The sequence below is a fragment of the Ptychodera flava genome, chromosome 17 (assembly GCF_041260155.1).
Source record: "Ptychodera flava strain L36383 chromosome 17, AS_Pfla_20210202, whole genome shotgun sequence".
NCBI classification, from domain to species: domain Eukaryota; kingdom Metazoa; phylum Hemichordata; class Enteropneusta; family Ptychoderidae; genus Ptychodera; species Ptychodera flava.
The window spans coordinates 33899981-33912230 of NC_091944.1; the positions used below are offsets into that span (position 1 = coordinate 33899981).

Sequence of the window (12250 nt, forward strand, 5' to 3'; positions counted from 1 at the left end):
TGAAAGAACGCTAAATTTTCAGGTACAGGTAGTCAACGGAGCTGTTCATCGAAAAGGGGCAGGGGAATCGTTTTATTTTTTAATGGCAGTGGATATTTAAGGGCAGTGAAACAATATTTTAACTGGATGTGTGGCAGATTTTGTTTGTTTGCTGGGTGGGTAAAATCACATGATTGGCGTTTGGAACGGGTTATTAACGACTGGCGAGACGAAATGCTCGTAAACTTGTACAGAACAAGAACATTTACGATATACAGCGGAAACGCAGTCAGATGTGTCCCTCGGTAGCTACATGTAAAGAGTACACAACAACCGCACACTATCCAAAATACAGTCAAAATGTAATAAAGTTGAGGAGAGCTGATGTACATCGACTTTCATCTGTTTATATTACCAATAAAATCAATTATGAAGTATGAAGCTTTTTATATTTTGTTCTTCCCCCGAAGTGTATAGAAATATACCGTATGGCGACATGTCTGAACTTTTCGTATTGTTTTCCCAGGCATAGCATTCCAATTGCAAAGAGTTAGCGAGTATATAGAGATGGAGCGTTTTACAGATGGTCTATACCAGACTGCCTGATTAAGTAAAAAAATCCTGCATGAGAGATTTAGAATTGACGGACGTCCGAATTCTACTTGTCCAGTTTATTATGAATCATTGTACGACGTAAGCGATCAAGACTTCCAAAGAATTCTATAGACAGGCACGTTTTATAACAACTTTATAATCTTATAATCCGCGGACAACTAAGATCATAATATTTAGCAAAATGCTCTCGTTTCGATTTGTTAGGGTTGCCATCGCAAATGTCGCTCATTTATATGACAAATATGTGCAGTCAGCAGACGACACTCTCTTGTGAGTTCAACTTTGTTAAAATTGATGTGACTTGCGACGAAAATTGATTAATTGACACATAACTATAGGAGAGCTGCATTACATTTTGTACCGGTGTGTTTTCGAATATTGCCAATACACTCTCATTAACATTCACCAGGGGCATCAACGACATCAAAAATCGGCTCGGGGGTGAGTCAAGGTTGTTTAGCGACATTGCTTAGCAACGCAGAAACTTATTCTTGGAAACAGGACGGGAGCATAAGTCAGGGCCGGATTGAGCACAGTACCTATGGAAACCGGTGGTTATTTCTTACAAAATATGTGATTCGACTGCGTACTTCTTCTTTTGGCCTTGGACTTTCGCCGCCTTGCCCCAAACGTCAATCAGCAAACAAATCATAAGATAGTTCAGTCACATTAATCTGTACATTTTGATGCATAAATCTTTTGTGATTTATTGTTATTCTGACTACCTAACTCATACACCGGTACCTCCAAGCTCCATCAAATCCCACATCAAGTTGTGGTGAACACCGAGCTCAGTTCCGCATGTGAAATCGCGACCGTGACCCGATGATGATGAATTGCATAAAAAAGTGCTTATATTTCGCTTTTCCCGTCATAGGGGGGGGGTGCCTACAGGTTGATAGTTATTATACCAGGCTGATTCCAAAGCTTATTTAGAAATTGAAACAGATACGATATCCAGCTAAAAACCGTGTTTTATACAACTGATTCGTTATCTTTTCGCCTAGACCTTGTTGTGACATCCTTACTTCTGGAGCAACCTGGTTGAGCGCGACCGAACTACAATATTTCTTCAATGTCTCAAAACATATTGCACCACGTTGGCGCATTGGACACGTCCTTGTATTTTCGTCAGAAACTAAATACAGTAGGTTTGGATATGACATCGGTTACAAATGATGGAATATTAAGATTAAAATACTTTTATCGATCGACAAAAAAAAAAGAAAGAAAGAGAGGGTATGTTGAATCAAAGTCGGGAGACACGATACTTTCCACGAATTAATCAACAGTGAGCAACGACCATGAATATTTTATTCAACTTTTAAAATTTAGTTATCGACTTTCTTTGACACCCCCGTTTTTTTGGTTAGGAAATACTGTCTTCAGTCGTTTTGGTACCTCTTAGTATGACTGACACACGATTGCAGGCCTTACCCAAAGTTTTAATTAGGCCTAATTCTGCTAGTTTTTACTATTTTGAAAAAGACCTCGCCAAATATCCGGTTCAGCCAGGTGCAACCAACGAACAATTCACTTTTAAAGGGGTCCTTACTAATGATAAGGTATATAGTGTGAACTGACTAATTTCAGTCGAGAGGGTAATTAATTCATAATTTGCCCTCCCACTAAAACTTTTTCGACCTACCCTGCCGCACTCAAACCCACTCCCCACTTATTTTTGCCCGTTTCCCCTCCCTACTGTGAATTTTTGAAGCTGCCCTGTGGCGAAAAAAAACTTGCCAATTTCCCCTGCCCTGGAAAAAAATTCCCTCAAAATGTTGTCATTCCTTTTCCCCTGCAGACATGAAAAGTTATAAGTACTAGCCCTGTGTCCCAATCCCCAGAAACACCATGACTCAACTTCCCCTGTCCCCGTTTTAAAAGCTCTCTCTCTCCTCGTTTTTCGCCAAGCTCTGTCCCCAGGACAATCAACCGATATCTGCCCTGCCCTACAAAACAAACACTAAATTTGCTCCCCTGCCACTTAAAAACATGTTCCCTGCCTGAGCAAAATTAAAATTTCCTCTGCCCTCAAAAATCGCCTCGGAACAGCTTTTTTCGATGTTCCTGTTCTGTGCACGGGTTTGGCACGTCTGTGTGCGTAACACAGAATATTCATGAGGATAATATTGCGTAAAATATATACAATACAAGCCGCAGTCTGATAGCACGGCAAAACTTGACCCTCTAGCCTGCTGCCCTTGAGTTTGTACATTTATCTGGTGTAAGACAAAGATGGGGCTAAGTTAGCAATATTATTGTCTAACGAGAGCGAAAAAATAACATTTTCTTCAAGATTGAGTAAAAAATGATAGTTATCATCAAATTCTTCGCAGTTCGTTTCGTGAATATTTGAAAACCTAAGGAGCCGTAAGCCATATTGGTCAAAGGTCAATCAGAAGACCCAGTGTGGTGTTGGCGTGGCGTCGCGTACACGTACCGCCAACAATGATCAAAATCTCCAGTCGTTCATCTTTTAGCGTTTACTGACATGTCCCGCCCGTGTTTAGGAATGTCTACAGTCTACCTTGAAATCCTGGACCATCTCGACGACTACGCTGTACGTTTTAATCTAGTACAACTGGAGAGTCCAATCGTGTCGATGTCATGAACTTAGTTACGTTTAGAGCTACTACCAGAAGCTCAACGGTTCGACAAGCAGCAAGTTTATTCTCCGTTCAATCGGGACGAAACTCGACAACCCATTTTAGCAATTTGGACGGAAGAGGGCAACTCTTTTCGCACAAGCGAAAGGTCGACCCCTCGATCGCTGCTGAGTCCTGCATCAGCTGGACGGAGGTCGTGTACAGTATACCAGGTACAGGTATGTATAGTTAACTTGTCCTCTTTGTCTTATTTATTCTTAACCAGCCATATGTAACCAGCCCAAGTGTCTTTTCGTACATACGTCTACTCCTTCTCGTATAAACGTGTTCAGCAATGTCTTTATCTTGCAAAAATGTCTAACGTTTGTGTTGTTTAAATCATCGATATTGCTGATAAAATTTCAATAAACAATGAACATCTAATTCCCAGGCAACTTCATGCTAATGTAACCTTTTCGTGGCGAGGGACTGTACAGAAATTACGGGGGGGGGGGGTGTTAGGGTTCTGGTGTTGGTGTTTCGAAAATATAGAATAATCACCCTTCAAAAGTGTTTTCAAGAAAAAGATTGCCCCCAACTTTCATTTGTCCTTTGTGTCACAGTCTTATTTGATGTTTTATTAATAACTGACGTAAAATTTCTTATTTGACCTTTGAACTTTCAAAGAATACCCTAAACCTTTAGAAACATGTAATCACTTGGGTGAAAGTCCAATAGCATATTTGTTGTTCACATCTGCTTTCAAACGCTATTCTCACCATCCGGTACTATTCGAAAAACCAAATTTCGTGCACCAACATTCATGATTCACTAGTAACCAGTCTCAGTCTAATATTAATAAGTACATTAATATCAATAATCAAGCATCTATAAATACACAGATGTGGCTAGTTCTGTATTGAAAAATAAGATTTAATGGTTTCCTCATAGATACAATGTGAAGTGAATCACCGTCCCTCCACCCCGGTCTGGAAACAGCTCCTGTTTGCTCCGAGCCGCGTTGCTGGTAAATATATCAATTACAAAAAATCTCTGAATCTCTGACACCTTAAATGTGACAAGTACGTGAATTTGCATTAAAAATATGCTAATTTTATCCAAAATGACCAGAATGCATGGCGATATTCACTACAGCGATTTTGCTGGATAAACTTGTCGAGACCAAAATATTTTGTAACATAAACATTTTGATATTGAGGTGGGAGCCTCAAGGTTCTTCACATTTTTATACATAAAAATTCATTTCTTTTCAAAGCTGTCGCGTACTCTTTTGGCCTCCAAAATAGAGCTTGCAAGGAATGATGCTAGACAACTGTATGCGACAGATCCTTAGTTACACAGCGGAGCTATATCGGCCGCTAGGTTTGAGTAATGTTAGAATGAAAATCGATTCTAGAAAATAAACTTTTAGGAAGACTTACACCTCGCAATTCCCCATTTTCAAAAATAGGTAATATTACTAAGGACATAGAACATACAATGTCTAAGTTGAAAACATTCAGCGCTCTGCATTATACATTAGACTACTCTGTGCACTTTATGTGAAGATTTCAGTGCAGGTATGCACAGTATCCTCAGTGTTTGCATGTTTGGGCAAATATTTAATCACAGCACAATCTTTACCTTGTGCAAAATTGCACATACACCAAAATTACTGTATTTTCACAAACTTACTTCAGCTCTGAAGGATGTTGGCTTTTACTGCAGTAGGAAACCATACATTTGTGAAACATATGATGAGTAAATTCAAATTTTAACAGTCATTTTGATTTTGGTAATATTCCTAAGGAACAGAACATGCAACGTCACAGGTGAAAACATTCACCTCTGTCAGTGTTCAATCTGGGATGTCAAAACAGGGGGTCACTGTAAACCCCTACTCCTGTCCCAAGGGGACCATTTTAGAAATTCGGGGGACATCAACACACATGTAAAACCCTTGAATCTTCTGTGGAAATTACTATATTCTGTCAACGTGGGATTTAAAGGGACATAAGCTGTAACTTGTTGCAAGTTTTTCAGTGTTCTGCTTCTGTATATCAACTACTGTGTCTGATCCTAAAAGTTTGTCATGCTGAAATTTCAAGTATTCTTTTTGTCAACACAGCTTGTATGTGTGTAGTGATCATTGTTTATTGTTTACAAATGAATTCTAGTCCAGGCTTGAATGCAATTTTCAACAATACCGTAATTTCGTAGATTATACTCATTTAGGTTGTGTTGACATGCTAAATACTTGGCATTAAATTACGAATTAGGGATTCAATGCAGAAAGTGTAGGAAAACCACAAAACAAAAGTTCTGAAAAATAGCCAAAAGATACAGCTTATGGAGCTTTAAATAAAGTATATATCAACTCTTAAACATACTGTTAACTTGTATGTATTTGGAAATTAATGATCATTGGTTCTGACCTAAGGGTTTTACATAGCGCTGTTTCTCTGGAAAATCAGATATGTCCGACCTAAAATATTGCTGTTCAAAACGATCATAGCTGGCCCTACATGGATGCTTGCCTTGTAGTGTTCAACCTTTGTATGGGTGGTAGACATTGCAGACGCTTCAATTTGAGGGCATGCCCCATCACCTTTGTCTAAAACAGGGGTGCATCAACTACTGGCATTAAAATCCAAGTCGCAACTAGCCTATCGCCATTATGCACAGTCTATTTTGTCTTGTTTACATTCATTAGCCATGTCACATGCACACAGCTCTACACTACATCAGTCCTTTCTACCCAGCTTCTTACACACCACCTTATACACTCTCACAAACTTATTTCAACTTGAAAGTTAACCCTTTTCCTGCCAGACAGTATTAAGACTATTACTTTCCAATCAGCCAAGTCACAGTAAAACGCGGTATTGAGCCCAAACATGGCGTTTTTTCACCTGCTTGGCTTGGCCTGTTATAGCTTCGTTAGTCCAAAAAAAATCAAGCTTACAATATTTATGTTTCTACAGCCTTCAAATGTACAATATTATGTTAAAATACACCATATGGAATATGTTGTGTTTCATTAATTTTAACCATCTTGACCTGATGGTGAAATATGGACTTGGCAGGAAAAGGGTTAGCGCATAAAATAATGCTTAAAGATACTGCTATTGGGGCTTTAAAAGGCCGTGAGCTGCAACACTGTGAAATTTGTCCAACCTCAAAGTACCTTCAATTTCTTCAGATATTCATTGCAATCTACAAATTGAACGATATATAGTCATTAACTGTGCCTCAACAGCATTTGGTTGTGGCAGAATAGACAAGAAATTGAGCACATCTTTGTTAATTTTAAATTTCCCGCAATTTTCAAAATCTTGCCATAATTAATAGGTGAAAACAAGAATTTTTCCTCTAAGTGGAGTGAATCCCTTTCCCTTCCTTTCAGTGGGTTGCACCATGTTGTATTTGTAAAGATTTAAATGTGTACATCCACCATTTACGCTGTTTATCATGTAGTTGCATGTAGGCAGCCATATTTGGGTGCGGCACCCATTTATTATTTGTCTTACAAGAATCTCCTCATGCAGTCCAACTCTGTGGATAATTATACTAGAGTAAACATCTCTGAGTTGTAGAAATTTGCTATGAACTGATTTTAATCTAAATATAAAAATCATAAAAATAATGTCAAAAGTTGCAACTCATCTGCCTTAAAGTAAACATGAGAATAATTCTGATCTTACCTAAACATGGTATGTCATTTTATTTTGCATCACTTCATTAATGATTTCTAACTTTCTAAATTAATGCAATTTCTGTATCAAATGAAATATGGTCTTATTTTCAACATGAACATTTTGTATTATTGTATAACCATGGATGTAAAAAGAGTCAATCTTTCATCCATGCTTAGTGCAGTGGGAATCCGATGATGTCAAGCCTTTGTAGGCCATGGGAATGCTATTGTCTGATTCAAATGTGAATACCAATTGATATTCAGATTAATATGATTATTCATTGTCATTATTGTCACATGAAATATGATGATTCATCATCTGTGTTTCAGATATTTGATTTTTCACAGTAAGATTTTTAACTCTTTTATTTATATCCTTGCAAGTTGCAGGCCCCTGGAGATGTTTATTAGGCACTGAAAAAGTAGGGAAAGGGTAGTGTCTCAAGGAAAGACAGAGTTACACAAAAAGGCATGCCAACAACAGGAGAATAAGAGAGGTATGTACTACAAAGTCTGCACTGATAATTTTTTAGTCTAAACCAGTGAACTTTGAAGGACAAGGTAACCAAAGCACCAGTGTTGGTGAATTATAGTACATGTACATGGTAGAACCATCATGACACAAGTAAAATCAATTTTACTTAGTTCAGCTTTGATATTTGGTTATACATTTGCAGAGCACCTAACAGCTTTAAGCGACAAAATCTGCCTTTTTAGCTCCGCTGTCAGAGACGCGGAGCTTATCCGATAGACTGATTGTCTGTCGTCGTCCGTCCGTCAACAATGGTCTTCTTCTCTGAAACCGCAAGTCAGATTTCTTTGAATTTGGTATGGAGGTTCATAGGAGTGACCTCACTCAAGTTTGTTCAAATTGTGGTGAAATTTGCATAATTGTATTTTTGGGGCAATTTTTCCTGTTTTTGGTCAAGAAATCTTCTTCTCTGAAACTTCAAGTCAGATTAATTTGAAACTTGGTATAGAGGTTCCTGGAGGTAACCCCAGTCAAGGTTGTTCAAATTGTGGTGAAATTTCCATAATTGTATTTTTGGGGCAATTTTTCCTGTTTTTGGTAAAAAAGTCATCTTCTCTGAAACCGATCGTCGGATTGCTTGAAATTTGATGTGCAGTTTACTTAGGGTAACTTAGCTTTGCAATTTGTTATACAGGTTCCTACCGATGAACTTAATGGTATTTATTGAAATTATGATGAAATCTGCAATTTTGTTATTTATGGGTAATTTTTGCCATTTTTGGTCGAAAAATGTATTTCTCAAAAAGTACTGGTCTGATAGCTTTGAAATTCGATATGCAGGTTCCTACAGAATACTAAATTTGATATTTTGACATTATGATGAAATCTGCAATTTTGTATATTTTGGGGCAATTTTTGCTATTTCTGTTAAAAAAATTTGTTTCTCAAAAACTGCAAGTGGATAGCTTTGATATTTGGTATACAGGTTCCAAGGGATTATTGTAATATGTGATATACTAAAATTATGGTGAAATCTGCAATTTTTATTTTAGGGGACAATCATTGCCATTTTTGGTCAGAAAATTTTATTCTCTAAAAACTACTCGTCAGATAGCTTTAGTGGACGTGTTCTTTGGAATGATCCGATGTAAAAATTCAAATTATGATGAAATCTTCAATTGTATATTTTTGCAGATATTTTAGCCTCTTTTTTCTGGCCATTGAAATGAGCTATCAAAGATTTCCACCTTCTTCACCAACATGTGTCAAAAATAGTTATTCTCTACATAAACACAGCGGAGCTATATCGGCCGCTAGGTCGCTTGTTAACCTTCCCTTGAAGATACAGATGTAATCGATAGTTATGCAGCTTATTCAATGTCAATTTTGAGATCACAATGAAATGTGTAAACCCTGCAAATTATTTTGGAGAAACATACAGATAAAGTATCGCCCAAAGCTTCGCTTTTTTAGCCTCATTATCGTTTCCGTATCGTTTCCGCATCGCCCAACCCCAAATCCAACATCGCTCACTCGGTTGTTTGGTATCGTTTCCGTATCGTTTCACTAGCGCATCGCCTCATTCACGGAACTCAAAGACATCGGATATGAGATATCGGGCATGAAAAGTCGATGTCATTTCGTCAAAAGTCATCGAAAATTGAGAATATAGACAAGATTTTATCTAGTTGAAGGTAAATGATCGGTTAATAATCATGAATTTGAACGTCTTGGACGATGTGGGTACGTGATTTAGAGTGATTGGCGCGGCGTGACATATGTAGGCCAACTCAGATTTATACCGTATGCGCATGGTGCGATAGTTTGCCTAAAATTAATTTTATTTGTGATGGATAATTGGTTGGGAGTGTAACTCTATAGTATGAATTGCTTTGCAATTATTGAAACACTTGGAAGTTCCCGCTATCAGAGTGTTATCAATGTGTTGTGACTAAAGGTCACGGACTTCCTCTACATCATAATTTATTCACGTCAATCGGGTTTAAAGGTCACTGTGTAAAGCGTTAGGAGAATTCATGGCGGCATCACTATATGTGTTAACCTAGTATATGATACACTGCAGTTATTATTTTAGCAATTGTCCTTACTTTGTACGGCCAGTTTTTCTTGTGCGCTTTCAAGGACGTACAATTTAGTCATTTAAAATGGTAATCCGCACACAGTACCACACATTTCTGGTTTCTAGTCAGTGGAAAAGTTGTCCCACGTCACTTTTTGACACTTGTCTCATCGGGCAACCCGTACTGGTGTTTCAGTTGCAGTTGTCCAAACGCGACTTTCACTTGCAACCGTTAATGTCTGTCCCTGGTAGAGTGCTATCTTGTTACAAAAATGTTCGCAAATAAAACGGTATACAAACTTCATATCAAATAAAAGCAATTCGTAAAAGAAGCGCATTATAATCACAATATGTTTCAACTTTGTTCCCATTTTTGTGTGTTGAAGCAACATTTCATGAATGGATAATGTTGGACATATGGGGTTGGACACATGTATTTGATCTTTCATTTTGTATACCTTTACTCTCAAAAACATGGGCAATGCCAGGCGGCGAAATTTCCGAAGGCGGCAACTTTGCTGTGGCATTTTTGAGTGAATAATATGCCGTGGCCAATTGGGACCATGAAATTGACTGATACGATGCAGTGGCGATGTTTAGGCTGATACGATGCGGAAGCAATGCAAGGCTGATACAGAGGCGGTAATGAAACGATATAGAAAATAAACAAACTGAGGCGACAGCAATGTCGGAAACGATACAGAGGCGATCTGAGGCGAAGTTTTATGCCATACTTTATCTGTAGTGTTGAAACAACTAAAGGGGCTCTTAGATTGAGTTCAAAACACAAATGTACATAACATAACATACAATAATAGCATAGTCAAACTCAGGATGAGCTTTTAACACTTTTAACAGCTTTTAACTGGCCAAAATATTGTTGAAGGAATCCATGAAGTGTATTTTATGAACCTTGCCAGGGAACACAACTTTGAAACAATATCACAAGACACACTCATGTCCAAGAGTTTGTTGCAAATTTAATATTGAAAGATGAAACAAGCTTATGCTCTGATAACATGTTCCAGATTACATACCATAGTTTTATCTTTTATTAACATTATACGAAACTGTTTTTGGAACAACCAACTGTGTGCAAGAAAACTCTTGCCTTATTCACAAAATGTAACTTAATATACATTTTTTCATAAAAACATTTTGCATAGTCAAAACAGCTTCAGTGTTGCACCCGCTGGGAACAAGGATATAGTTTTGAACTAGTATTTACTTAGTGGCTGAACTGACAGTTATTGAACAGTATTCAACAACAAGCCAGTCCATGCTTCAAGTATCTCTATTATACTTCAAACTTTTCTGTATGGCTGTCTATATAATTTCTTGAAAATTATATAAAATGTATATAACACGATTGGAACTAATTTGGGATAATTGGATTTTCATATTTTTCAAATTTCTCAAATATGTTAGGTGCCCTATAGTTGAATGTTGCAATATTACCAAATACTCATAAAACAAGTGCATAACATAAAAAGAAAAGTAGATGAGGTTACATTTGTAGATGAAATCGACATTACTTCATCCAATTATCCCAAATTAGTTCCCATTGTGTTATATGTACTCTAAATAATGCATGATATTGAAAAATCATTTGAAATGGTTATTGACAATGAGTCTCCTTCAAAGCATTTTTTCAAAATTTTTATTTTTAGTAGTCTACAGTTTTCTCTACACATGTGAGCTATGCCTGGCTTGACTAGGGAATCTCTGTTGGTACAAATCAGAATGAATCATGGGATATTTGTAGTATGGGTTTGTAGTATGGGTTGGGGTCTTTGCATAGTTAGCACTATTAGATATACAGAGTCAACAATTTTGTCACAATAATTGTACAAATGTACTAATGGGTTCAAATAAAATTTAACAAAGCAAGACTTACTTTAGTTGAGGGTTATGTAAATTGACAGTTCCATTCTGATGTGCTCAAAGGTCTTTGGACAAGGATGCCAATGTTAAAATGATACATGAATTTCCCTATGTTCCTAAGCATAGGTGGAATGGAAGGCAACATAATATGTTCAAATCAGTAATAAGTCATGATACCAGAGTTGATCTTAAAATATCAAATGTACCATATTGTTAGTTATGGCAGTGACTGTAAGTATTATGCCATCATTTATCTCACTCTTTGCATTATTTTAAATAACCATCATTTATCATTTCTACCTACAGATTTTAAAGAGGAGAAGTGCAGTGATCAATGCAGATGAGAAGGGTTTCTGGAATGATGTAACTGCAGACCTGATGTCTGATGAGGAGGTCCCACCAGATGGAAGGATAATTGCCTCCAGGCCTTCTTGGCGATCTGACAGGATAGACACACTCAATCAGCGAATGCTTAATGACTCTAATTCAAGACACTACATACTGCAGAGGAAGTATGGCAGAGCCAGTGAGAGACCACCTGATAAAAACAGTTCAGTGACAATTGTGTGAGACAGAACAGTGATGCATAGCTTTTCTGAGTAATTATCCATCATCCCTCTGTTGGTCAACAACTGATTTGTTCTCAATTTTAATTGCTTTACTTGAAAAGTAGTACACAGAGCTGGTGTTGTAAGTTCAGTGAAATATAAAGTCATTAGCTGGCACAGGTCAGTTACACCAAGAAAAGTTTAGTATAACCAAGGCATAACTTACAAATACTTCACAAGTACATCTTTGAAGTACTGCTGAAATTTGTCACTTTGACGTATCTGGATTTGTGCCCTCAAGAATTTATCAAGGTGCAGTTACAGTGTTTAAACATGCTGAAACAAATGTGAGCCACACCGTGTTACTGATGGTATTTTTCTATTTCT

At 37.4% G+C, this 12250-nt stretch overlaps 1 long non-coding RNA gene across 1 annotated transcript; it reads left to right on the top strand.

The window, feature by feature from the left end:
* Positions 1-2969: 2969 nt before the first annotated feature.
* LOC139116116 (uncharacterized) lies at positions 2970-11760 on the top strand. Its single transcript, XR_011548245.1, has 3 exons — positions 2970-3421; positions 7264-7376; positions 11622-11760. It is a non-coding gene; the product is annotated as an uncharacterized lncRNA (long non-coding RNA).
* Positions 11761-12250: the final 490 nt, after the last annotated feature.